This window comes from Zosterops lateralis, assembly GCF_965231275.1.
Source record: "Zosterops lateralis genome assembly, chromosome: Z".
In the NCBI taxonomy this organism is placed as follows: domain Eukaryota; kingdom Metazoa; phylum Chordata; class Aves; order Passeriformes; family Zosteropidae; genus Zosterops; species Zosterops lateralis.
This window is the reverse complement of record NC_139800.1, coordinates 63,989,751-63,995,750: the sequence shown is the minus strand read 5'-3', so window position 1 is coordinate 63,995,750 and position 6,000 is coordinate 63,989,751.

The window sequence follows — 6,000 nt, the reverse complement described above, 5'->3', positions numbered from 1 at the left end:
GGGGAAAGAAAAGATATTAAAATAGGAGAGAAAAAGGAAAGAAAGTGTAAAAGGAATAATGAGAGGACCAGCAGGAGGGGGAAAAAAGATTGTGTTCCTACAATCTTTTTCCTACACTCTTTCCGAGGCTTTATCTTACAGAGGTGTTTCATACCAGTGGAAGCAGTCCAGGGTGGTGCGTGGAGGGTGGTACCTGCCTGTGCTGCTCTTCCCTATCCCTCCACAGGCCTTCTCCTGCTTCTGGAGCATCACTCCTCAAGGCTGGCTGACAGGACATCTACAGTTTTCCTAATCCTCTGATCAACCACAGCCCTTTGAGAATGCCCATTCAAAGTATAGTGTTTCTTCATTTTTTTGTGAGCCCTTCACACCTCTGAAGCACAGTCCATCAACTAGAGAAGCAACTTCCTGCATGCAATTTGCAGTCATTGCCCTACAATATATACTACCATTTCCTACTATATGGCCTCCAATGCCAAATAAACCTTCCATTAAAAAAGTCCTCCAGGCCTCTGGAGAAGAGAACATGACCTGCCCAAAGAAACACCTTGTCCTTTAGGCCATGAAAATTGCATTTATAAAATTACTGCAACAATAACAAAACCCCATAGCAACATAGACCCTCCAGGATCTGTGGAGCTACCTGATGGTTGTTGTCCACAGTGCAGATGTTGCACAGGCTGAAGTGCTGAGGGCTACAGCCTGTGCAACCATGAAATGAAGGTGGGCCATGGTACCACTTAACAGAGCCTTACTTTGTCCCAGTCACATATGAGTGTGTGACAGCACATCACATGTGACTGCAGGATCTGTGCCAGGCTTCAAAATAGCTCCTTCAAGGGCAGGAAGCTGTGGAGACAGGTGAGCTTGTGCTTGTAGCTAACCCTCTCCTTTATTTTCTAGGTCTTTCTGCAAAATGTGATTTGATTGATTTAATTTAAAGTGCCTGGTAACCTTTTTCCAAAAAGAGTTTTGCTGCTGAGTGAGAAGAAAATAGATGTACTTTTAAGGTGATGAAAAAAGAAGTACACGGTTGTCACAAATGAGTGGTTTAGATCACTTGAGGAATCACTGTCAAAGGGATTAAAAATGCAATTTCAATATAAATTTCCAGAAGCACAGCTTAACAAAGTTCAATGGCAAGAGTCTCTGCATTATATACTACAGGGATGAAACATACAAAGTAAAATCAGATAAGAATTGATTTAGAATTGTTTACTAGGAGATATAAAACAGGTAAGGATGCAAAAGGGAAGACCATCCTTCTGACTTGTGAGACTCAGACGGACCCCCTCATCTTCTAAACTACCAGCAGATCTCTGTCAAGTTGAAATCCCTCATGACTTGTGAGATTTCTCCCAGCCTCCTGTAGAATGCATCATCTGCCTATTCATCCTGGCTAGGTGATCTGTAACAAACTCCTGCCAGGACATCCACTCTGCTGACCTTCCTCTGATCTTTACACACTGCCATCATCATCATGGGTTTCAGTCTGATCTAAACAACTGCCACAAACAGTGCTACCCCACTGCCTCTTCTGCTTCACTTATCTCTCCTAAAGTTCTGATAGCCACAGAAGAAAAAGTAAAATTATACCCATTACAAAAAAAAAATATATATATATATTGTTTTCTCCTTGCAAATGCTATCTGTAAATTCTACTGGGAATATTAAACTGTTGTGGGACTAAACAGGCATCAAGCTGGCTTGACCAACTCTTTCTCCTACATAGTACCCATTCTGTAGTTTCACAGAAGTCTTTAGCCGCTGATGACTCTATCTGCAGAACAAAAAATCACATAACTTTCTGATGTATTAAAAATAATCGATATGGGAAAAAAAAGGGAGCAAAGGGAGTGGGCACAAGAATGCCAGAGTTGTTAACAGTTTTATAGTCTTCACATGGACAGCAGGAAGATGTCTATGGCACACCATCCCCTCCTCACTGTGTGTCCTCTGCAGGGATAACTGCACTATTCATGAGGCAAAGATGTGACAGGCACTGAGCTGGGCTAGACCAAAGGTCCATCTGGCAAAACTGTCATGTCTCTAGTAAGGCTAATGAATAATAAGGATGTGCAGGAGGAAAGCAGGACACAGAACAAGTCTTCCCTTGCAGACTCCCCTGCTTTCAGCCAGCAAATCATACACACACTGCATTAGAAAAAATTGTAGCTTTTCAGCTTGTCTAGTCCCTTTCTCATACATTCGTATTTTTTGTTCTTTGCAAAATCCAGCAACTGCGAATCCCATCTGTTCATTCTTTGTTGGGTGGCACAGTCCTTTCTTCTGTTTGTTTTACTGGCTGCCTAAACACATCCCTGCTTCCCAGACTGCAAGCTCTAGTGAATAGTAGGCTGTCACCTTTTTGACTAGCATCACAGTCCTTAAAAATTATTTCAAGCAAGACTAAGAATGTTTTGTGCTTCTTATATCTTTTTGTTTAATTTATCAAATTGATGTGTTTATGTTTTTATTTTGGTTTGACAGAGAATTAAAGATTAGGGCTGGACAGTAAATTACATGTGAAGTAGACTGGACTGGTTTCTGAGAAAACAAGAAAACAAGGTGGAGCTTCCACTTCTGCCTACCCCCCACAAAACCAGACTATTTCATGGACCTGGAACCAGCAGAACATTTTGCACATTTTGCAAGGGCCAAACAGGCTGGCATTTGCCTGAATAATTAAAATATCTTGTTTCTCCGTGCTAAGGCTGATAGACATGCTGAGCTGGGAATTGCTGGAAGATGGTGTCAGATTCAGGACTCAAGAGACTTTAAAAGAAATACTGTGCAGCTAACATCCTTCCCTTGATCCAATACTGATTTACAGCATCAAGTTTCCACCTTTTCCTCCTTCCTGTACAAATATGCTCTGTGGTATGCGAGCCACTGTGAAGAGGATAGCAGAAACTCTATGACAGGGCATAGGAAGGAAAAGAACTAAGAGAAGGATATTTCCTTCTCCCCGCTGGCCTCTGTGTGTGTAAAACCTAATTCTTTAAATAGATCCTTTTGGACAGAAAAGGAGTACAATCAGAATATGGAATGTTGCACTTCTAGTAAGGATATGAGAGGAGCAGGCAGTACAGCTGGCAGTGGTGTCACCCTGGGTGTGCCATCTCCTTTTGGAGGTGTTTTCTGTGTTCCTGCTGATGTGCCTTCTGTAAGCACTACAGAACTTTACGTCCTGGGACAACTTTAAAAATTTGCATCAAACTACAGACAGACTTGAGGTCTGACCTCAGTGAATTTAAAGCTTGCTGCAACTGGATGCACAAAGTGCAAAGTGGATCATGACTCATACTCACTGTTATTCACATGAGCACTCAGAACCATTTTTTTTTTAAATTCTTCTGATAAAATTCAGATACTGTGGTGACAAATGTGAGGTGGATGGATGAACTACATAAGATTACTAATAGCAAGGATAAGAATTTGTAAGTTGTAAATCCAAGATTACCATGCAACTTCAACATCCTCATAAATGGAAAGACCATGAAAATTTCAGCTGACCCTCTCTTGGAATAAGGTCACAAAACCAAGGTATTAAACATTACCAAGAATTACTTCACAATAACCACAGCAGCCTTTTAAAAACACTTACTCATCCTTTTACTCTAGAAGGCAAGAACAACAGCATAGCTGCACTGCTTTTTTATGTCCTTGGCAGAGCCCAGGAGAGACCAGCTGGACACTGTGGCTTCTCTGCCCAGATAGGAGGTACAATGGTGAGCACCTCCCTTGGCCTTGTGGATTCACCTGCCAGCTCTCCCCCTCTGTGGAGCAAAGGAAGCCATTGCTGACTGCTTGCAAAGGTCCAAGCAACTTGCTCTGATAGACATTGAGAGATTGCATTGTATTGCTCCCCTCTGTAATGTTTGTGCTGCTCTGGAAGCGTTAAACCTTTCTACAGGCATGTTTTAACCGACCACTTCCAGTCTCAACAGCACACGAAGATTTTTATAAAGAGGATCCTTGCCTGTTCAATAAACACTACACCCTGGTTACTAAAAATGTCTATATAATTATTTTGGGTGGTTCTGTTACTTAGGCAGGCTTCTGAAGAGTTAATTGTGATATTAGTGCTAAATGCACTGAACTGTCTTTTGCATTTACTGGAATTATGACTCACTGAGCTGACTAAATCACTACATGTTGAACTTCAGAACAAGGCAGAGTTAATGTATTTCAAAGTGGTATTCAATAAGCAGATTATTCCACTGGCTACAAAAATCCATACTAATAACTAGACAAAATCAAGTATGAAAATGAATTGTGTGCTGTCTCTCGCTGACATAAATAACTCCCACACTCCTCTCTGCATTTTGCTTGGTCTATTCACCATGCAGAGTGTGAGCACCTTGAAGCAACCACGACCTCAATATTGTATACTGGGCTTTGAGACCCCTATTTTAACATTTTATCCTATTGTCATAAAAACAGAACAAACACTCTTATCTCCTATTACAGCCATTTGCATGACAATTCACCTAAATGTGACATAAAATTCCCTGTTGCAAGTCTTTATAAAATCATAAAACAGGAAACAAAATACTCCCCCTTTTCTCACAAGTCAGATCAGATATAAGAAAATTCACATGGATCCTCTATAAAGAAAATCGTACTGCAGGCACTAAACCTTCCTTGTTATTAAAGGAAAAGTGTTTGAAAATCAAAAAAGGAACTTGAATCACAAAACACCCTCACTGGATGATCCACATGGCTGCTTGCAAGGCCTTGTGCAAGCTTTTGTGGCACTGTTGTGCCTTGCCTCTGAGCACGTGTAAAGTGAAGTCAGTATGTCCTGTTGAAACTCAGTCTTCCCTGCCATTTGCAATGAATGAGGGGCTGTGAGACTGCTCACGCTGGAGCAGTGGTGATGGAGGAGGTGTTGTCCTCCTCTCTTGCGGGCTCAGCTCTGCCTGGTGACTTGGAGCATTTTCTCTGTCTGACAGCCCCTTCTCCCAGCATTCTTGGGACCAGCAGAGGCAATATGTTGGGCATAAATACTCACCTCTCCATGGTGCCCTTGGCAGGCCTGGCAGCTGACTTCATCCAGGTCCTGCTGAAACTCCAGATCCATCATCACAGGGTTGGTGTGGCACAGAGGGCCCCAGGGCACCATGTGCTGCCCTTTTGGCCTATTCAAATCCTTCTGAGCTCTGGTGCTTAGCAGTACATGGTCAAAGTGATCTCATTGTGCCACGGCTTGGCAGTATCAGCACAGATAAAACAAACACACCTGCCTAAAATAGTTACTTATTCCTGGAAGTTTGTTCAGCCAGTGTGACTGACAACTTCTTTAATTGAAAAAATGGGGTTATTTTACCCTTAGTTTTTAGCCTTGGGAAGGGGGAGCCTTAAGACAGCAGTCAGTTAATTTTATTTTAGTACTTTTCTAGAAGCAGTTTCCTTATGTCGAAATTCCTTGTAAGTACTCAGGGAGGAGGAAAACAAAAGACTGCTATTTAGCTGCTGAGTCACTGAAGGGAGAGGCTTGCGGTGGTGTGAGGATGCGCTGCTGGGCTGGCAGTGCCGCAGGTAGGGCTGGGACCCCGCAGCCCTGCTGGCCAGCCAGTACTGCTGCAGGACACAGGCAGCCCCAGCTGGGCTCCGGAGGGGCTTGGCAGCTGGAACTCCCGCTCACAGGGGGATGGCAGTGTCAGGACACAACCCACAACAGGCAGACCCTGATGGGCTGTCCTGGACACCCTTCCTCTACAGCTGATTTTTGTGAATCACTTTCAGACATGCCAGAGGGAAACTGAGGCACAGTGAAGACTGTGGTTAGCCTCTGGTTATGTTAAGCTGAATCAAACTCATGAGTTGACCCTCTTTCTACGTTTGTGGGCTGAGAATGGTTCTTCCCTTGAAGCAGGAAAGAAAAAAGCTATTACGTGTGCTCATGGCTGAAAACCCTGCATACACAAAAGCATATATCTAATCTCTGAACACAAGGCTTTGCTTCTCTACACACAGCTTTCAGAGGGCTGAGTT